The sequence below is a fragment of the Amia ocellicauda genome, chromosome 7 (assembly GCF_036373705.1).
Source record: "Amia ocellicauda isolate fAmiCal2 chromosome 7, fAmiCal2.hap1, whole genome shotgun sequence".
NCBI lineage: Eukaryota > Metazoa > Chordata > Actinopteri > Amiiformes > Amiidae > Amia > Amia ocellicauda.
This window is the reverse complement of record NC_089856.1, coordinates 4,259,647-4,282,901: the sequence shown is the minus strand read 5'-3', so window position 1 is coordinate 4,282,901 and position 23,255 is coordinate 4,259,647. Positions and strand designations below refer to the sequence as shown.

At 41.4% G+C, this 23,255-nt stretch overlaps 1 long non-coding RNA gene across 2 annotated transcripts; it reads left to right on the top strand.

Moving 5' to 3' along the window:
* The first annotated feature begins 1,075 nt into the window (after nucleotides 1-1,075).
* On the top strand, nucleotides 1,076-22,945 carry LOC136752587 (uncharacterized). Of its 2 annotated transcripts, none has more exons than XR_010817319.1 (4): nucleotides 1,076-1,469; nucleotides 17,010-17,283; nucleotides 18,346-21,020; nucleotides 21,312-22,945. It is a non-coding gene; the product is annotated as an uncharacterized LOC136752587 (long non-coding RNA). The 2 variants fall into 2 exon arrangements; XR_010817320.1 differs by having other exon boundaries at nucleotides 1,077-1,469; nucleotides 21,360-22,945.
* The last annotated feature ends 310 nt before the right edge of the window (nucleotides 22,946-23,255 follow it).

Sequence of the window (23,255 nt, the reverse complement as noted above, 5' to 3'; positions counted from 1 at the left end):
TGGGCTAACGCTACGCACGTTTGCCTCACGAATACACAGAAAGATGTCTCCTGGATGGCTGTGAGTCGGTGTCTCCCCATACGAGTGTTCATGCACAGAAGGGGCCTAGCCCCTTATGACACCTGCCCCTATAAGGGTTGCCTGGGGAAGGAGATGGAGGCTCACATCTTTAGAGATTGCCCCTCCGCCTACAGGGTCTGGCTCCTGTTTTCTCCGTTCCTCCACAGGTTTGCTGTTCCTGTGCGGGCGACCGCCCAGCAGATCCTATATGGTCCTGCCAGGGGATTAACATCTTCCACCCTGAGGTGCTGGTGGCGTGTCGTCTGCGCAGTGAAGCAGGCCCTGTGGGAGGGACTGAATATCTGTCTATTCAATAAGCAGGAGCTGGACCCAGTTGTCATCGCGTGGAGGGGCATGGTACTTGTGAGGGACTATGTCAATCTGGAGGTCCATCAGAGGGGCAAGGAGGAAGCCTATAAGAACTGGCATATACAAGATCTGGGGGAGCTTAGGATCCCATGATGGGACCTACCTCCGGGGACGGTCAGTTCCCCCTGCTGGAGCCCGAGCCCAAGATCTTTTAACCATTTTATGAATGATTGCTTTTTAAAATGACTTTTAAAAATGAATTTTAACTGTTTTTAAAGATTTAGTTGTTTTTAAAACACTAGTTTTTTTTTTTTTTTTTTTTTGCTTTAGTCTTGTTATATTTTTTTGTCAAATACATTGACTGTTTTGGATTTAATTTTAAATGCATTGGACCGTTTTGGTTTGTTTTTTATTTTTACCTTTTTAATTGTTTTTTTATTTTGTCCAGTGCATTTTCAGTTATTTTCAATGTATTTGACTTTTTTTTGTTGGTAGCAGTTTGCTTTAATCACATTTATTTTGTTGTTTTGCGCACTTGTTTATTTGAAGTTCATTTATTTTGTTTACGTTAAATCACAAAGATTTTAAAAATTTTAAGTAATTTTAAGAATTGATTTTAAATTTTTTTAATCATAAGTATTAAAATTTGAATGAATGTTTTTATTGTAATGTAAAATACTTCAAACAATAAAACAGTATTCCTTTCGGGAGAAAGGGGGTCGTTAAAAGAGGGAGCTACACAAAGCAGAAACTTAACTTTTCTTTATTGAGACATTGCCAGGATATTTCCTCTGTTTACATAGTGGAGAAGGGTCCCGGGTTGTAGTTACCCGCTTCGGCTCGTCTTCTGTCCTGGTGGTGCAGACGTGTACCTGTGGAATAGGAGAAACCTATTGCACAATTACGTTTGAGTTTGTGCAATCTGAGACTTGATATCATGACCTGTTCTGCCCTGCAGTCTTGGGATCACAGTTTGCTGACGGGTCCCGGCACGACCGAACAGAGACTAGTTTATATCCGCTGAGGAGAAGGGGGATTGTTCCTGCGTTACTGCACTTTCCTGCGAATGAGATACAAATAGCAGCAACCCAAGTTTTACGGTATGTTTTTTTTTTTAACGAGGAAATTGGATTTTATCTATTCGTTAGTTCTTTTTCTTATTTCTTGTGTTTTGGGTAGGGTTTGTAAGTAGTTTTAGTGCCCGGTTTTATTATAGGTTTTAGATTTAAATATTCCGATTTCCACTTGAACTTGCGCTAGTACAGTCTTCATGCCCTGTTCTCCCTGAATAAAATAAGTTGTTACTTTTTCTAAACATGCCTTCTGTCTGCTGATGTTTTGGGGGGGTTGGCAGTGGATGTAGGTGGCGGGTGGGTGGGATGGTTCCCTCTGTCCATACTTTCCTTTCGATTTTTCTGTATTGCGGTTTATGTTAGCAGGTTTGCTTAATAACTTAATTACAACAAAATATAAAGATTGGTTAAGAAATGCTGTGTAGTCCTGTATAAACGTTTATAGCCCTAATTTATCATTGGCACCCTTTGTCACTTCGCAAATTATACACACCAGACTTTGTGCACTCCAGCCAAAAAAGGTTCGCCATCCCTGCCGTAGGCGGTGACATGTGTATGTCTATTTGAATGAATGCCAGTGCAATTCCCATTTTATATTTAATGGGATCCCATTTATCATTCAATCTACAGTAATTGTTGCGGTGTTAATGCCATAATTATGATTGACACGTACCTTGTTAACAATGTACAGGTGACTTAATTGGAATCACCTGTGAATAACATAAAAGCAAGGTGAGCTAGTCGGGTGTGGCTGTAAGAATGCGGAGCTATTTGGACACGGTTCACCTTCAGTAGCTAGTAGAAGAAACTCATGTCGGCTGGAACCAGAGAGCTATTCGCTTGCTACGTTGTGAACTGCCTTGTCTTTGAAAATTCCCCAAAACACCTTGATTATGGTTGATCTGTAACACGGGTGTTTTTGGATAAACTTTCCTAGCTAGCCTGGTTAATTGGAGGAAGGGCAAAGGGATCAATCATGTCACCTGCAGGTGATCTGTCAATTCCGGGGATTCCGGGAATGGGAGGTGCGGTTGTAAGTAAAAGCGCCGGCTGAGCTGAGCGAGCAGAGATGGGTGAGCGGAGAAGCGCGTATTGTTGAGAACCAAACCGAAAGAAACTCGATTAAAGGGAAACTAAAGTGATCGCGGAGATTGGTATTGCACTCTTAGAACAAATGTTCAAAACGACACGTGTTGTTTTTTACCACATTACTGAGTGTGATTAAGGACAACACATGTTGTGTTAAAGTTAACACGGGTTGTGTGTAGCAATATTGGAACAAAAAAATGTTATTTCTTGAACACTGTAATATGTTAGTTTTACTCAACGTGTTGGCTTATTAAAGCTAAACAAAATATTAATTTAACAAAGGAAGCTATATGGTAGTGGTTTAATGTAAACCGAGAAACCTTAATATAAATTACTATTGGAAACATGTAGCAGATGTCTTTCAGTACAAAACAAAATTACAATCAATTTATGTAAAACATATACAGTATATAAAATCATTTTAATCAATTTTACTGATTTACCCTAAAGATGCTTTTCTGAGAATTCGTTTTTTTTATATATAGTTATATACAGCATATGCATTATATGGGATACTCCACTATTAAAATTAAGTTAATATCTGTTAAACTTCTAAATATTGATATTTTAAATCTGTAAATAACGAATGAATAAATAAACAAATAACACTGTTCTACATCCAATGTTGGCAAGTATAACAGCCGCACATACAGACTCCGCGCAGTGTCTCTTGTGGTCAGTGATGGCGCTGCTGGCTGCGCTGCTCAGAGGACAGAGAGTCAGATGAGGCTCCATGCGCTTCAGCGGCTCTGCAGTCCCGTGTGGAGGACACGTCTAGTGCACAGCAGGCCTATGGACAGGCCGAAATTGAAGAAACATGATAATGTATCCGTTTCTATGTTTGATGAAATGATGAAGTATTATTTAAACCTCACTATATACATTACAGCCCCCCTGAGACACAAAACAGAAGCACATTGTAACACAGGGAGCTCCCACGTCGCGGCGGGGCGGGGACTCGAACCCGGGACTGGCTTCACAATCGCTACAATATTACATTACCGGCATATTGTACTTTAATTCTCATTTTTAAGAGTGGGTATAAGACTATTACTGTAATCTGAAAAATGTCGAATCACTAGAACCCTTCTAAACAGTCTCGTCTACACGTTATATCTACTACTACTACTACTACTACTGAGGTAGGGGTAAGAAAGTGACAAGATACCCCTGTTGCAAATGTGAAGTTTAAGCTAATTTACCAAGATATTTATTGAAGTCTCACTGTTCATTGTGATCCTGCTCTATTCGCCCGGCGCCTCCAGTCTTGTTTTAACTGTTTTATTCGTTTTAATTGTCTTTGTTTTTATTGCTGGCAATTGTATTTTTAGGAATGTATTTTAAGTTAAGATTTGTTTTTCGCTTGTGTGCAGCTCGGATTTATGTGGGTAATACGTGGCTTTTATTAATAAGATACTCTGGTGGGTGCTGCAGATTAATTGAGGGTTGTTCTTGCACTTTATTTCCTCTGGTTCCAATGAGGAATGTTTAATTGTACGTTGATTTGAAGACTTGTTTTGATTTCTAATCACTGGAGTGTTTTTATATATATATATATATATATATATATATATATATATAAATATATATTCGGTCTTCTTTTTTGGGTTTGTTTTTAGTTGTTTATGATAAGGTTATTTACCTGCATTGGCACCTTACTAGAGGCTATTTATGCTGCTGTTCTGAAACACTTGATGTTGGACTGCCCAACATGTATTGTTTTTAAAATCAAATTTTAATAAATAATCCCTTCCCATGAATTTGTGATTGTCTGTGGAATTTGATGCACTTTGAAGGCCCTAATTAAAAGAATGTGCGTGTCCTTATCTGTTAGTTTGGAGTATTCTCCAATGGCGTAGCCCCCTGCAATTTTTATTTCACGGTGAAGTGTGACAGAGCTTCACTGTGAGCGGTTTACTTTTGCCTTGAATAACGTTGTCACTGTAAATAAACTGCACTTCTTTCACTGCAACTCCGAGTCTTCTGGTCATTTTTATGACATTTTGCGACATTGTTAAATACAAATGTTAAGACATGGGAAGATTGCTAAAAGATAAAAAGAATAAGCGTTAAAATGTTAAATCCAATACGGGATGTAGCTGGTGAGACGGGTGTTTCGTATTAAAGCCCATAATTGTTGCAATAAGGGTGCGGCAATGCAGAGTTTGCTTTCAAGTCGAGAGGGGGTTGTAGCATCCTGTGGGCCGTGGTCCGGACCCCTCGGATCATACTGAGTGAGTGCCAGGGACCATACCGATTGAGTGGTCCCAGTGGCCCCTGCAGTGGGTTCAGGAGAGCTGCGGGCCGCCGCGCAGTGGTCTCTGTTGTTCCCCGGACTCCGCTGAGCATCTTATTGATTGCTGTGCTTTGAATTGCGAGTTCAGTCCTTTGAGGAAGACTTCTTATCGCCGTTTGGTTTTAGTTGGCGAAATTACATTGTGTGTGTATACTACATATTCTACACATAAAATGTGTTAATAGTACTATGACACATTTTGTGTTTTCTACACTATGTGCAGAGTACGGTCTTCTAACGCAATCGAAGCGTGTTATTTATTTTTAACCACAATCCTCTGCGAAATGAGTCTCAACCAATCGCTGAGTGTGTGAACTTACAAGAGGTGAGTAACATGAATACATTTTAATCCTCAATTTGTGTTAATCCTCTGTTTGAGTTAATTTTACAATTGTAACCATTTACGGGTACAGCATTCTAAAATGTGGAGCAGAGAATGTAATTAGATTATTTGACAATTATACAATATTTTTTACATGCTTTTAATATTGATCTTGCTAGAATAAAAGTTACCCACTCATTTCCAGTTGTACTTCTTTGATAAATGCAGGCACTGATATTGCTGGCCATGCACAAAGTACTGTCGTCTTCGGTTTCAGGTAATGTCAGTGTCTTTTCTACCTTTAAATATTTCAGAGGCAATAGTATTACATAAGTTTATATGTCAGTATTTTCTGTGCATACTTTTATGGAGAACTGTAAAGTAATATTATGTTACCTTGGGATGCAAACAGGTCATCAAGGCCAAAGCATGGTACACTCTCCAATGTGAGATGTGGCTTCTGTTAATTATTCTTGGTATCATGTCAATGCCTCTAATTTCAAGCTCTACAGTCTTGAGAAAGATTAAAGGAAACGTATGTATCAAATACATACACACAATAATGGTTTAATTTTTAATTTAAATATTACTTCCAGTGCAAACTGATACTCCACAGCTTTCTGAATCATTCTGCATCCATTGGGGTGGATAGATTGTACTCCATGTAAATAAGCCCAATGATTCTCTGAAAGCATTCCTAGATAAATATAAACAATACTTGTATTGTAGCTAGGAAGCTTCATATATACACAATTACAAGAAAAGTTAAAGATATGGAGCACATTGTCATTTGGTTGCCATTAACTCATCTACATGTGCCAGATGCATTGTATATATGAAGTAATATTTTGAAGAGGACTTTGTAAGAATGGAACCTGTAAAAGTGACTGGAACCAAGACAATTCAGGTTAAATGCAACTTATTACAAACCTCATAATATAGAGCAGTTCAACAGTAGACTTGACAATTCTGTCCAACTCCATCTTCCAGCATTCCCACCCCTCCCACCAGAGTAGCCAATGGCAGCTGCATACAAGGAGACAATGAAACGTTCCCACATTCCTGGGTAACGACCCACACCTGCATCCCTCTTGAAGGTGGTTCAATTATCTCTTCCCAAAGCATGCTAGTCTCTTCACTAACCTTCATCAGTGGCTATTTTGTGCTATTGCAGGTTTCAGAGTATTTTATTCCTTACAGACTTCTTATCAATTATAAAAAATAAAATGATGTCCATGCCCTGTTCTTGAATTTGTTTGTAGCATCCGAGGGAGTCATACACTCCGATTTGTTTTTGTTTTCCATCAAACACCTTGTGAAAAATACAGAAATGCAATGAATACCTTTTATGCAATTTTCAGAAAATGTAAGTATTAGGTATTTTACAAAATAAATGAGTGTCCTGTGTCAAGGCAAAGTTTTTAATGCCAATTAAACGGGAGTAAGTGGTATCCGTTCCACTCTCCATGATCAAGACCTCATATTAAATCAAATTTAAACATTTTTATATTGGTTTTCATTTAACCAAAGAATAAAGTGGTTTCCTGATTCAGGGGTTGTGGCCCACAACTTGTGGGAATAAAACTTTTGTCTCTTTTGAAAGGATCTGGTCATGAAAATGACAATATAATTTTACTTACACATAGAGCCATGTTTATTTTCAAATCAACAGAAATGTTGAGAAGCACGAAATATATTGCTAAGATATAAATAACCAAATGCTCAATATTTACGTACCTTTGTGCACTTTAGGTTACACTCGCGTATCTGCTTTTTGGTTTTCCAGTCTCTCCACCAAAGTGTGAACCAAAATGACTCGATCAACTCAATCTGTGAAGAAACATTTTAACATTGCTTTAAATTTTGTATTGAATAAACATACATATGTTCTTTTTCTCAGAAGTTGCTTGTTTGATCCTCACATTGACAATCTTTAAAATAACTTATTTTAAATGAAATGGGGACATATCATGTTCATACAATTTTTAATTTTACAAAGAAGCTACTTACACTATCTGTCAGCTTATGTGTTTCTTCTTCAGCAAAAAGAATGGAGGGGGGCACAAACTTTTCACATCTCTTAAAGCGGCTGTAGTCATCTCCACTGTAATCAGTGGGTCGAATTCATTCTGGCCTGTGAAGTTTTCCCTTAATGGGAAAAACAAAACCATTAATAATTTTCAAATTGATATTTAGTCTTTATCAAGTGTGTACATATACTGTAATTGCTTTTAAATACCTTATTTTCATTTTCTGTGGGAAACGTATCAAAAGAAAATGTATTGCTGCTGCCCTTCTCATCCATGTCTTGGGGTTGTGCAGAAACAACCCGTCCTTGTGCCGGAGATTGCCTTTTGAGCCTCACTGCTAGCATTCTTTGCTCTATCAAAATCAAAACGGTAGGTTGTAATCCTCAACATGTATGATCTTGTTTATTGCATACAAACATAAAATAACCTAAAGTTCAAATAAATAATCATAGCTTGTTTAGTTAGTTGATTTTGAAAATGGTAAATATTAACCCGTTAAGGTACAATGCTTCAGTTGAAGCAAACCCTTCGGGTCCCAGTGAATCAGGCACCCCAGTGAGCGCTTCCAGTAACAGATGAGGCTTTTCAACAGGAGACAGGCCCGGGAAGTAAAGTCACTGACACAATGTCTGTTCGTTTATCTTCTTTATTGAAAGTTTCACACAGCCTTTTATACATCTACAAGCAATATTTCAAAGGACGTTCGGGGCCATCCCGAACCTGCATGATATTTTCTTGGCATATGTCCCGGGGCAGTTCCGAGACACGGGAAGCATTAATTCATTAGGTATTCTTTATAATTAGGATAACACTATTTCATCCAGACATGGAAGTGCTGGTACCAAGGACACAGCACACACTTTACTGATAAGAACGTGATGTATATATTTTCAGTTCGTTACCTAAAGAATGTCCACGGCAGTAGAAATTATCTCTATCTGTTACACAGATAAGTCTGAGCAGAGAAATCCAAATAAGAACAAGGAAACCCTTATAAGAGCAAGTTTTAAGCAGTATCTTACTGGAAATCAATTTTACCCCAACATAACCATCTTCATTATCTTCCATCAGGAGAAATTTCCAAAGGGTCTGATGTTTGCTTTCTCATGTGTCTTAGAAATTCCTTATTTATGTTTTCATTACGAAGATGAAAAACTAGCCATAAAGAAAACATGTATCGAGTGTCTTTCATCTCTGAAAGGAAATAACAGCTTGAGGAGCTGTTCAGCTTTGGAGATATTGACAATTCCTAACAGCTCAGGTGATGGTTTCATACTTCTTAATCTCTCCCGTGGCCTCTTCTGTTTTTTTTTTCTTCTTCATGAAACCGGTCATACAGAGAATAATGTTAATTTGGCCCAGTTAATGGATGCACTGAGTGCATCTTTCACATGGCACTTGCTCAGTCTTCACAGAAAAACCTTTAAGTGCAGCTATCCAGGGCAATTCTACGTTAAGTGTGACATCTAGGGCAGTGGTTCTCGAACTTTAACCAAGTACCACCCCTGATCAACCCAAAGCTGGTCATGCAGAAACCTCTGTACCTCGGAGTGCAGTTCGAAGAGCCCAGTGAGCCTCTGCCCCTTGATAACCATCTCACTTCAGTAAATAGCAAAAGCTGCACATGTTCAATGCCAATTTCATTACAAAGCACACTGAACATAAATGAATTCATTGGTCAGGCTTTAATCAAATTCACTACTTTGACTGAGGAGTCTAGCGCAGATTATAAATTGTCAGGCATTTTCTTGACTGCCAATACAGGGGAATTGTTCATGGCAGGATAAGTACTCTGATGTCTTATGGGAAAACTCTCCTTGGTTTTGAATGAGTTTTGGCTGATGATTGCTGTGCACCCTTCCTGGCTCCTGGCTGCCTCTGTGTAACGTGTGGAATCCTGAGGGGAAAAGGAAAGTTAATTTGAGAAGAGATACTGGACTGATTTCTTATTTTTCCTACTTACCTGACAGGGCTGGTAGAGACGGTGTGTTCCCCCGGTGGTCAGCTGGGCCTGAGACAGAACGCAGTGCACCTGTGGAGAGAAAAATAACCACTGTAGTATGTGTTGTCGCACTTACCCTTCTAGGTAATAGGGCCTCTAGGCCGGTGGACTTCGTGCCCCACCTGGTAACCATTGTAATAAACTTGTTGAAATTCCAAATATTGACTCTGGTGTGTACATTGGGATCTTGCTAAAGCCTGCGCGGGGAGAGGGGGGGGAATAGTGAGACCCCCTTTTCACTGGAATAAAATAGGGGTGGCGTGGTCACGTGACGGTGGCAATTGTTCCCCCATTTGTCATCGTCACAACTACACTGCTGTGTCGGCCTGTCATCGCTCGGGCACCGTCTGTACAAACTCCGACACGTTTATTCCAGTCGATGACATTCTCTTCGATAAATTAATTAATTCGGAAGAAAAATATGCTCCCCTGTTGTTCTTGTTGGTAGCGGCTTACAGAACAGAAAGTCCTCACGGGACATGCCCGCAAACTCCTATCTAATATAAATGTGCAAATTGGCCAAATCAGCGACATCAGTACACTCCTCTAATTGTAGTGAAAAGCATCTGCTCATCTTAATGCACTGTCAGCCTACTTCTGACATTATCTGCCATATCAATAATTCTGTGAGTGACTGTCATTGGAAAGGGGCACCAGGTCGAACTGTTGAGCAGCTTTTTATCCACACATAATGTGTCCGCTCTTTTGCAATGGTAAACCTAGTTCTTCACCAAATACAATAGTGTGGGTTTACCTGCTTTAGCAATCCGCAGATTAGCATGGTAGGATGCTTCTTGGGCTTTGGAAACTGGAGGAGCACTGTTCCTTATGGTGGACTTGCACTGCTTCAGATTTTTTAAGTTTCCTCAACAGGCTCATCCTTCAAGTTCGCATGTTTCATGGTGAAGTGCCGCCTCAGAAGCGCTGGTTTCAGACTCTCATTGCTGAGCATCTCACAGCACACGACAAACTGGTCTTGGCTCTTCCTCCTTCCCGGTGTAAGTTAATCCCAAACTTAGATAATTTGGATCATACCACCTTGTTGCCGTTCTCCGACGCTTGCTAACACCAGCAGTGCAGTCTGTATCGGGCTGAGCAGCAGAGCTCATAGTGATAGTGTCCATTTATTATTCTCGTTGTCAACATGTGTGTCTGATTTATCGGAGCTGAGTTCAGTCCTCTTGGAGTCTTGTCCTTTCAGCCATGATATACAGTTGGTTCTTGCGAGGTATTAATTTTAATTGCTCTGTTGGCGGATGTGGCGCTAAACTGTCTCTCTCAGAGCTCGAGAGTGGTATGAATGCTCGAGTATTAGCGCGCGCAGCACCGACGTAGCGAACAGGAACGTAATAGACGTAATAAACATTTTTTATTAAATGGAAAATATGAAAATATGAAAACCCAAGCTTTGTTAAACAAATTCAATACATTATAAATAAAGAATTTACATCGATTTTATTATTATTTTAATCACATTTTTTTCTCTGCACACAACAAATTACAGGGTAGACTTGGGGGAGCTGCACAGTTTGGGAACCAAGGTTCTAGACAATGCACAATATTAAAATTACAATGAATACAAAACATAGATGTTTACCTTACATAACCTTCAGACTATACATATATACACTCACCTAAAGGATTATTAGGAACACCTGTTCAATTTCTCATTAATGTAATTATCTAACCAACCAATCACATGGCAGTTGCTTCAATGCATTTAGGGGTGTGGTCCTGGTCAAGACAATCTCCTGAACTCCAAACTGAATGTCTGAATGGGAAAGAAAGGTAATTTTGAGCGTGGCATGGTTGTTGGTGCCAGACGGGCCGGTCTGAGTATTTCACAATCTGCTCAGTTACTGGGATTTTCACGTACAACCATTTCTAGGGTTTACAAAGAATGGTGTGAAAAGGGAAAAACATCCAGTATGCGGCAGTCCTGTGGGGGCGAAAATGCCTTGTTGATGCTAGAGGTCAGAGGAGAATGGGCCGACTGATTCAAGCTGATAGAAGAGCAACTTTGACTGAAATAAGCACTCGTTACAACCGAGGTATGCAGCAAAGCATTTGTGAAGCCACAACACGTACAACCTTGAGGCGGATGGGCTACAACAGCAGAAGACCCCACCGGGTACCACTCATCTCCACTACAAATAGGAAAAAGAGGCTACAATTTGCACAAGCTCACCAAAATTGGACAGTTGAAGACTGGAAAAATGTTGCCTGGTCTGATGAGTCTCGATTTCTGTTGAGACATTCAGATGGTAGAGTCAGAATTTGGCGTAAACAGAATGAGAACATGGATCCATCATGCCTTGTTACCACTGTGCAGGCTGGTGGTGGTGGTGTAATGGTGTGGGGGGTGTTTTCTTGGCACACTTTAGGCCCCTTAGTGCCAATTGGGCATCGTTTAAATGCCACGGCCTACCTGAGCATTGTTTCTGACCATGTCCATCCCTTTATGACCACCATGTACCCATCCTCTGATGGCTACTTCCAGCAGGATAATGCACCATGTCACAAAGGTCGAATCATTTCAAATTGGTTTCTTGAACATGACAATGAGTTCACTGTACTAAACTGGCCCCCACAGTCACCAGATCTCAACCCAATAGAGCATCTTTGGGATGTGGTGGAACGGGAGCTTCGTGCCCTGGATGTGCATCCCACAAATCTCCATCAACTGCAAAATGCTAATCTATCAATATGGGCCAACATTTCTAAAGAATGCTTTCAGCACCTTGTTGAATCAATGCCACGTAGAATTAAGGCAGTTCTGAAGGCGAAAGGGGGTCAAACACAGTATTAGTATGGTGTTCCTAATAATCCTTTAGGTGAGTGTATATAAACACACAAAGCACATACACATTGATATCCAAAGATAATTTGAAATATCAGATTATTGGCATGTTTTATTTGACCCTGCAGTACCTCAAACAGCCCCTATCATTTATTTATTTTATTTAACTGCATAATCTTTAAACACCAGTCTGTTATGCTCTGGTTATGCACCTAGCAGAGTCACACAAGCAAGAAGGAGAAGAAACAGAAGATCACCTACCCACTACCGTCACTAGTGAGATGTCACTTCTGCCTCTCTCGCCAATCATTATGGAACAAGTATACTCTCCATCATCAGTCATCTGCACATTGGAGAGGACCAGTGATGCATTTCCCTTAGCAACAGCATCAGGGAACGTCCATACATCATGCTCCAAAAGTAAATTAAGCATTACATCTATTTCTACTGATTTTGTTTAAAGTTAGTATTTAGATCAGTACACAAAATTCTGTGTGAAGTAGTTTAAATAATTAAATTGTGGCACCTTCTGCTGGTGCAAGACTGTGTGGGCAACCTCGTGCATAACTGACTGGACTGTGACCAGCAGCCATTCATAGTTTATTATTATTATTATTATTATTATTATTATTATTATTATTATTATTATTATTATTATTTTATTTCTTGGCAGACGCCCTTATCCAGGGCGACTTACAACATAAGTGCAAAACAAAGTGCAAAAATACAGTTAAGTAAAGGCATCAAACATTACAAATTAAATTTACATAAAACATAGCAATTCAAAATATAATACATTTTACAATTCCCAATTTACACAGGTAAGTACAGTAAGTGAGGTCATACATCCTGGACAGTAAAAGCTAAGTGCTGTCAAGATGTAGGGTCATAGTCAAGGGCTACGGGAAAGGGAGCAAGGAGGAAAACAATCAAAAACGCAAGAATTATAATACAACGGACAAGACTCAACTAATGGTAATGGTATTTCCTGTCCAGCCGGGTGACTGGTTCATGTCAGTAGACCTCAGGGATGCCTACTTCCTCCCAGCGCACAGGAAATACCCACCTTCCATGGCCAGGCGTACGAGTTCAGTGTGCTGCTGTTCGGCCTCTCACTGGCACCCCGCACATTCTCGGAGTGCATGGGTGCAGCTTTATCCCCTTTGTCCTGAGGGGGGCCAAGGATCCTGAATTACCTGGATGAATGGCTGGTGTGCGCAGACACCAGGCTTCAGGCAGAGGAACATACAACAGAGGTCATATGTCACGTGACTGCACTGGGTCTCGCAGTTCTCACAAAAGCTCCCTCGAACCTGCGCAGATGGTGGGCTTCTTGGGAATGAGGTTAGACTCTCGGGACATGCTTGCCTACCTATCCAAAGACAGAATCGAGTCATTAGAGAAGTGCCTCACATCATTCAGAAGGGCATCGACTCTGGTCAAGTTTCAAAAACTGTTGGAGCTGATGGCGGCCTCCCTCGGATGCCCGCACAGATGGGAAGTCATCACCACAGACACCTCAGGTACAGGATGGGGTGCTGTCTCGAATGGGATGGGAGTCGGAGGGATGTGGAATGCTCTCTGGTCATCCGCTCACATCAACTTACAGGAGCTACAAGCAGTGTGGCTGGTGCTGCACCACTTTCGCCATGTTCTGACAGACAGGCATGTCCTGGTTCGGACAGCCAACATGTTGGTGGTGGCCTACATCAACCACCAGGGGGGCCTACACTCACCCAGACTACATTGTGTGGCATGCAGACTTCTCCTGTGGGCGCAGGACAATCTCCGCTCAATACAGGCAATACACCTGCCCGGCCTGTCAAATACAGTGGCGGACATTCTCTCCTGGGGAGGTCCCGACAGTTTGGAGTGGAGACAGAATCCTCAAGTGGTGGAACAAATCTGGGAAAGGATGGGATGAGCTCGGGTCGACCTCTTTACCACACGGGCAATGACTCACTGCCCTCTGTGGTTCTCCATGGAAACAGGAGGTGGTCCCCTGGGCGTGGACGCTTTTGCTCACCCATGGCCGCAGGAACTGCTGTACACTTTCCCCCCACTGCCATTTCTTCCACTGCCACTTGAGAGGATTCGCCAGGACAGAGCCCAAGTCCTCCTGATCACCCCCCCGGTGGCCGAGACAGTTGGCACAGGTCAGCACGGATCCATGGCAGCTTCCACTTCGACAGGACTTGCTGAGTCAAGCAGAGGGATTGCTGTGGTTGTGGGTTTGGCCCCTGAAAGGCACCGCTTAATGTCTATGGGGCTGCCTGATAATGTCTTGGAAATGCTGCAGTCGGCCAGGGCCCCCTCCACCAGTGCCCAATATACTTATAAGTGGTTTGCCTTCCAGAACTGGTGTCTAGCCAGACATGTGGATCCAGTATCGTGCCCCATGTCAACCATCCTGTGCTTCCTGCAACAGCTGCTAGAAGATGGGGAAATCTGCATCTACATTGAAGGTATATCTGGCTGCCATCTCAGCAAGTCAAGATAAGACAATGACTCCCTAGGAGCCCATTTCCTGGCAATCAATTTCTAAAGGGTGTTAGACGTTTGAGACCACCAGTAAAGGACACAATTCCAGCCTGGGACTTGGAATTAGTTCTGAAAGGACTTAGCAGTGCTCCCTTTGAGCCCATTTCCACAACGGAGCTCCACTTTCACTCGCTCAAAGCAGCCTTCCTCGTAGCGATAACGTCGGCAAGGAGAATTTGCAAAACTCACGGACTTCAGAATCCAAAATGGCTGCTCAGCGCATTAACAGTACGTGAAACAGTAGTATTTTACAGATTTAGATTATTAATAGATTACACCGTGTAACATTTTTTTTTTGTTCCTGGGTAGTAAGTGTTTTTTCTTGCTTATGCTTATTGCTTATGCCTCAAAAGTATAGAAAATGGCTATTATTCCCCACAAACTTTGCTTTTGTGACCAGGACAGTGATATTTTGAAATATTTCCAATGAGAAAACGGGCGAATGTCTTTTCAACATATGAATCCAAATTATAGATCTCTTGAACAGGTTTTGTTATTGTTCTTATTGCTTTTGTTATTCATGAAAACCTATGTGTGTGAGAGATGTTATTGCTTTTCACAACAGATTAGTAGGCATAAATAAAACAGACTGTGAAGTGATTCCCAATGTGTCTCTCTTATGATTTGTGTCTGTTTTAATTGTATATCCATACTATTCACAGGTACAAAACATTCTGAATCAATTCACAACTGGTCTTCTTCACATAAAGTTATTTTTAACTGTGATATACTGTTGCTACTGGTAGTTAGGGATATCAAGCAATTTCAGGAATGTCACAAATTATTCTTACTATTCACAGGTAAAACAGAGACTTTGAAACAATTCACAATTAGTCTTCTGAACATTACAGTTGGTTTGGATGTTCTCTCTGCTGTAGTTGGGGAGATAAAATGATTTTATGCATTTCAGGTTTAGTGTGTGCTTGTATGTGGAATGTTCCTTTTTTCCACAAATTATTCACAGGATTCACAGTTAAAACACAGAATGTTAAACAATTCACAATTGGTCTTTTTAAATAATTGTATATTTTAACCCTGTATCTGCTGTGCTATTTGTAAAAAAATATTCCAGGTGTTTGATTGCATATATGTGATGTTATTGATTTTCACCAATTATTCTTATGATTCACAAGTAAAACAAAGGCTGTGAAAGAATTCACAATTGGTCTTCTTCATGTGAAAGTTGGATTGGAAACGCTACCTATTATGGCTGGGGAGATACAGACATTTATAGGCAATGTGCGGTGTGTTATTGATTTTCACAAATTAATCTGTTAGCCTCCTCTTGGTCACTTACTTCCCAGACCATACACACTTAGAAGTAAAGGTTCTAATAAAAACCTTTTAGGGTTCATGGGGTTGATACTGTGGAGGTACCCTTAAAGGTTCTTATTAGAACATTTTACCGAGGATCCTTAAAGAACCTTAAATGTATCTTTAATCAACCACACTCATGATGAAAAAGTGTTCTTAAATGATCCCTTATGTTTACAACGGACCTTGCGGTTCATAAACGAACCCTTTAATGAAAATAAACTTACAAAGTACTTGGGTGGCTGCAGCAGGACCACCGATTCACTGCACTTTAGTGAACAGAAGTGTCTATGGCTCAGCATCACCTCTTCATATGGCAAGGTGCCCCTGCCCTTATATTGTATGTTGGCTGTGGTTACTGACTGCTGTCTCAAATACAGGCTGTGATATTCCAGTCAAAACTATAGTTATGCATCTGGGTATTAAAGTGAGAAATGTGTGAAACCTGTGTTAGAAGCCTATAGAAGAAGTTTAATTTGTTGGTTGGTCAGATAGATAGTTGCAGGTTGACTATTATTATCCAAAGGTTGGTCAAGAGTGTCTGATGATAACACAAAATTCCTCCCCAGAAACTTCAAGCATTTGATAAGCTTTAATATATTAATATAAAAAAAAATGCTTGTCAGGTTTTATGCTGCCAAACACCCGCAGAAGACACTTGTCAGTCATGTTCTGTGAGCCAGTTGCCTTCGTAAGTTATAAAAGTATGGCGGGAGAAAAAACAAAGAAGAGGGAGCAAATATGTCTTGGTGGTGTGTGAGTTGGTGTTGGTTTTAGTAATGGAAAGCGAGTAGTTTTGATGTTGTTAATCAGATATAAAAAGCTATAAAAGCAGAGATTTTGGAAAGCGGGCGACCGTAGTGGTATTGAATGGAAATGACTCCAGAAATGCAAGAATGGAATTTAAAAAAATATTCATTTATTGAATGACAATGGAAGTTACATTGGTTTTTTTCTGTAAATAATAGTTGTTATAATAGTGCTGACCCATCTGGTGGTGCAAAGAGAGAGGGAGGAATAGGCAAGTGACGGCTGTCACCTTTGATCTAATAAGCTATTTTATCAGAAATATTGTGGTCTCCCAAAAGTTACTGTGCCGCATGTGTTTTTCTAGTGGAAAAAATGTAATGACAAAATTGCAACACATTAACCCTTGGACTCCTTTATTTTCAGAGAGCACTAGCATAACGGGACACAAGTCGTCTACAAATGATGTCTGCAATAGGCTCCAGAAGAGTAATATGCCTGATGGAAAGGAAACTTTCAGAGGTATTTGATGGACTGCTTCAAATATCAATTCTGTTATAAATTTTCTATTAACCAAGTACCTGAAACATCCGGAGTTGTTGTATCACCACAAACCAGGTGATGTCGGGGGGAAATGGCAAAAGATGAAATGGAATATCAGCCTTTGCTAAAAGGTTTACAAACTCAAAAGAAAATGTGGGTAAGTTAAAAAGTTATTGAATGCTTTTGCTTTAGACAAGTAATGCCAGGTATTATTGGCATTTAGGCACGGTATTAATAATAAAGAAAGGCTATGCCGATGAGTTAAAAAAAATATATATGTGAAAGTGACAGCATGTTGTGACCATGTAGTCTGTTAGATGTCTCTTATAGTGCTATTGCTAACCAAGGACTATGGAGTGGAGTTTTATCAAAGAATAGGCTGGAAGAATTCAACAAACTGGTATACCGCCCATGAGATCAGGCTAACATTTTAACATATATTATTGGTTGCAGTTTCCTAACAAAACGCTTCTACTGGCTGTTTATGCAGCTTGCATCGGAGGGACCTTTCAGTATGGATATAATATATCCATCATCAACGCTGACGTGTCTGAATGTGAATGTTATAATTTTAACATTGCTTTGTGTTGCATACTTTCAAGTTTTTAAATAGAATAACACAGCTGTTCAGGTTATTATATAAAATACTACAGTATTGTGTTCAATCATTATTAATCAAGTCCCTAGTTCTTTTCTCTAGAGTTGGATATGTATAGCACGACACCACGTCTTATGTAAATATATTCAATCATTTAAATAATTACATAAATACAGTTTGTGATCAGTTATTTCTGAAACCACATCATATACATGGCTTGGTCTAGGTCAATGACAGTCAGGCGTCTATCCTCAGGGTAATTTTGTCACATGTGATTTATTTATTTATTAAACCTTTCAGAGAAAACTGAACAAATTCATAGTCAGACTGATTCTGAGAGAACTGAAAAAGGGAATGACTTTTTGAAGAAATTGCACAATCAGTTCTTAAAATGTTCTAAGCTGCAAGGGAAATGGAAAGTGGTGACCCTTGAGAATGGTCTGTCTTTAAAAACAGTTATCTAATTATCTACAGTTTTAGCCAGGATGTTTATTAAAGTAAAGGTTCTCTGAAAGGAGAATGGAAATCAATTTTGTCCAAAATACAACTGAATTAACTGAATTTTCTAAATGAAGGGTGAGAATGCTTTCAGCTACGTGATCTTTGTCTTTGAATTCCAAGCCCATACAGAGTTTCATGAATGAGACGTGGTTTCATCGATACAACAACATGAGTGAAGAATTGCTGACTCTCCTTTGGTCTTCCATAGTCTCCATTTTCACTCTCGGTGGTTTCATTGGGGCGTCTATTGGGGGAGCCCTTGCAATTAGGCTGGGGAGGTAAGTCTTGTCACTTCTTTGTGTAGGACAGTACACTATACTGGAGAATAACTGGTAAACATTTTGTAAGAAATCCCCTTATTAATTGAATGCATGTACAAGGCATGCTATACACGTTGACATTGACATTCAAAACGGCCATTAATTGTACTTTTAGCAGTCCTGCCTGGGAGGGATTGTGCCTTCAAAGTTTATTGTCTAATTCCAGTTAAATTAGCCGGTGTGTTGTTTGGTTTGCCACTGGACACTCAGGCAAGCCAGCAGAGGAGTCGCCTAGCTCAGCCCAGTTAAGTATAATTTTTTAGCGTGTCTACATGGTTACTTGTTTAGCTAAGAGTTAGCTATATTTTGCACCTGTATTGTAGTAATGACAGTGACTGTTTGTTAGTAAATTAGCAACTGACTTAATGCACTTTCTAATTAGATTGACATGCAATTTCTATAATTCAGAAGCAGTTACATTGCAGGCTATTATTTAGTATTGTTGCAAGCTATTGTTTAGTGTAACTGCGTGTGTCTGGCACGGTCTTTGTCTGTATTGACATTCAAAGCGGGCAGCAATTAATTGTACTTTTAGCAGTCCTGCCTGGGAGTGATTGACCCATCACGATAGCCTTGTGTCATTCAACGCAATGCAGGTGTGCACCTAATTAGCTACAGAAGGAGTATTTAACAGTCCCCTGGACCTCTGCACCAGCAGTCAGCACCAGCAGCCCCTTCTGAAGGGCCACACATACAAAGGGCAGGGACTCTAGCTGCGGGACTTAAAAGGGCCACGCTTACAAAGGGCAGGGACTCTAGCTGTAGGACTCACAAGGGCCACGCTTACAAAGGGCAAGGACTCCAGTGAGGAGAAGACTGTTTGGAGACACTGCACAGCAACACCAGGCAGCCATGACAATCTCTCCGATTCAGTCCTGCTCTCTTCTTCCTCTCGGCGTGCACCTGCATGCCATTGCTTCCCTAATCCCTCTAACCTCATCTCCCTGCCTCTCCCCTCTACTCCACTCTCTGGAGGTCTGTGGAACTGCCACTCAGCTTCCAACAAGGCCGACTTCATCTCCGCCTTTGCCTCCCACCACTCTAGATTTCCTTGCTCTCACTGAGACATGGATCTCCCCTGAAAACTCTACCACCCCTGCTGCCCTATCCTCTCTGTTTGTCCTGTCCCACTCCCCCCATCTTACTGGGTGGGGAGGAGGAACAGGGCTCCTGCTCTCCCCTTCTTTCCTCTTTTCTGTCCCCCCCTTTCGCTCCTCTATCATGACTAACAGCTTTGAATTCCATACAGTGGAACTCACCTCTCCCTCTCACCTCTTCCTTCTACTTCTCTACCATCCTCCCGGTCTACTCACCTCCTTCCTGGATTAACTCGACTTTCTTCTCTTCCCTCCCGTCACTGTCCTCACCTACCATCCTCCTGGGAGACTTCAACATCCACCTCTCCAACCCCTCTCACTCTGCATTTCTTCCTCTCCTTCACTCCTTTAACTTCTCTCTCTCCCAGTCTCCCCCCACTCATAGGGCAGGCCGCCAGCTAGACTACATATTCGACACCCATGGACATCTCTGACCACCTCTTCATTTCCTTCTCCCTTTCTCTCCCATCCCTTCCTGCCCCACCCACTCCTTCTGTCACCTTCCACCGTAATCTCTGCTCCGTCTCCCCCTCCACCCTTGCCTCCGCTGCTCTCACTCCCAGCTGCCCTCGAACTCTACAGCTCTCTACTGTCTACATTCTCCTCCTCGCTCACCTCAGCCAAGAAGTCTTACTTCCAATCACTCGTTGAATCCACTATCAACAGCCCCCACAAACTCTACTCCACCTTCTCCTCCCTCTTTATCACCCCCCCTCGTCTCTCACTGCAGATGATTTTGCCTCCTTCTTCTCTTCTGAGATCACAGACATCCACAAGCTCTTCAACAGTCCCCTCTCCTCTCCCATCACACCCAAGTCTCCCACCGATCATTCTCACCTCTCTCAGACTCTGAACTTTCCTCTCTCTTCCTAGGTCACAAACCTACAATGTGTGCTCTGGACCCTCTCCCCACTCACCTCCTCCACGCGACTGCTCTTGATCTACTCCCTTTCATCTCCTCCCTCCTCAACTCCTCGCTCCTCTCTGGCTGTTTCCCCTCTGCTTTTAAACAAGCTGCTGTCATCCCATTCCTCAAGAAACCTACCCTTGACCCCACCTCTCCTCAGAATTACCGCCCTGTCTCCCTACTCCCCTTCCTCTCGAAGACACTTGAGTGTGCTGTCCACTGTCAGATCTCTGCATTTCTGTCCCATCACTCACTCCTTGATCCTCTGCAATCCGGAGACTGCTCTCCTGGCAGTCACTGACTCCCTCAGCTGTGCTCATCCTCATTCCTCATCCTCCTTGATCTCTCCACAGCATTTGTCAACATCGATCACTCCATCCTCCTCTCCTGCCCCGCTAACATTGGAATCTCTGGAACTGCTCTCACCTGGTTCTCCTCCTACCTCAAAGACCGGACCTATCAAGTGACATGGTGAGGTTCCTCATCCACCCCCCAACCTCTCCCCACAGGCGTACCCCAAGGCTCCTTCCTGGGCCCCCTCATCGCATCACATGGTTTCTCCTACCACTTCTATGGTGATGATGCCCAGATCTTCCTGTCCTTTCCCTCTTCTGACCCTCTCATCCCCTCTCGTATCTCTTCCTGCTTGTCTGCTATCTCCGCCTGGATGCACTTGTACCACCTCAAGCTCAACCTCTCCAAATTGGATCTCCTCTTTTTTCTCCCACTCTTCCTCACCTTCTGCTGATCTCTCCATCTCAGTCCCCTTGGAATCCACCACACTCTCTCCTTCTTCTGCTAAAAACCTAGGAGTCATCCTCTATCCTGCGCTCTCCTATACCCAGCACATCACCACACTGACATGCACCTGCAGATTCTTCCTGAGCAACATACGCCGAATCCGTTCCTTCGGCACCGACTACTCGACTCAGCTGCTCGTCCAGTCACTGGCCTGGACTACTGCAACTCCCTCCTGGCCAGCCTGCCTGCATCTACTACCCGCCGCTCCAGCTCATCCAGAACTCTGCAGCTCGTCTGGTGTCTCTCTGCCCCGATTCACACACGCTACTCCACTGCTGCGCTCCCTCCACTGGCTCCCGATACCGGCACGCATTCAGTTCAAGACTTTGACCCTCACCTACCGCTGTCTCGACCACACTGCACCAAGCTACCTTCAGTCCCTCGTCTCCCCATACATCCCCTCCAGACCACTGAGCTCCTCCAGTGCCAGATGACTAACTCTACCTCCTCTCCACTCCCCTTCCTCCAGAGCCACTCCTTCTCATCCCTGGCCCCTAAGTGGTGGAACGACCTTCCCACTGAAGTCAAAACAGTAGAATCCTTGACCTCCTTCTGGCGCTTACTCAAGACACACCTTTTCAGACAGCACTTTTAGTCCTTTACTCTCCTGTAAGATAGCATCGTTTTATCATACTTCTTGCGTTACTAGTACTTGTATTATTTTGAGTTCCCCTATGCTCCCTTTCCCGTGGCCCTTGACTGTGACCTAACATCTTGTCTACACTTAGCTTTTACAATCCAGGATGTAAGACCTCATTTATTGTGTTCACTTGCGTAAATTGCAATTTGTAAAATGTATTATGCTTTGAATTGCACTGTATTATGTAAATTTGAATTTGTAATGTTTTATGCCTTGTACTGAACTGTATTTTTGCACTTTGTATTGAGCTTATATTTTGTAAGTCATCCTGGAAAAGGGCGTCTGCCAATAAATAAATAATAATAATTATAATTATAATACACTATGTTCCCCAAAAAAAGGTGTACATGGAAAACTATCACATTTTCTCCAAATTGGCATGTTTAATTAATGTATCAATATTATTAGCAGACTATATGAGAAGATGTGATCATACATTTTTAAAGAAAGTGTTAAAGAAATTAATTATTAATTGAAGAATCTCAACATGTCATTTGATGAGTGGCCTTACAAACCCCCCCTTTAAAACTGTTCTAAGATGACAGTTTCTTCTTGAACAAATCATCTACATCAAAGACACATTTTATATTTTTTTACAGGCTGCAGAGAATTTTGATCCTTGAAGGCTTTGCATGTTTTTAACACACTACCTTTCTCAGATCCGTCAATGTCTTCAAAAGTCACAAGACAGCTTTTGTGAATTGCTGAAGCAGAAACAGGAGTTTTAGAAGTCTTCATGTCTATTTTTATCATCTTTCCAGACAACTGAGTGCACCACTCTGTATGTAACATTTACCGGTAGGGTCATCAGTTAAAGTGTTCAAAGTTGTTAAGAGAGATTAATAATTCTGCATTTTCACAGATATTTTAAAACACTATAAAGCAACAGTAAATGAAACCGTTTTGGAAAATGCTTTTGTTAAGGGTAAAATAAAAAGCAAAAATGATTGATTAATCATGCCTAGCAGACTGCCTCATTTTTATTTACTTATTTATTTTTTTGCTTTTCTTCAGAAAAGGAACTCTGCTGGTAAACAACATATTTGCCTTGTTAGCTTAATTGTTAATGGGCATGAGCTACCCCACTGGAGTGTTCGAGCTTTTAATTGTTGGATGCTTTCTTATTGGGCTAAATGCAGGTACATTTAATGTACATTAATGTTTAGCATATAGTTAACTGGGGGACTTTATGAAGCATGATTAACAAAAGCAAACATTAAAAACTCTTCTCCCCATAGGGCAGAATTTGAGGATGTGTAAAGCCA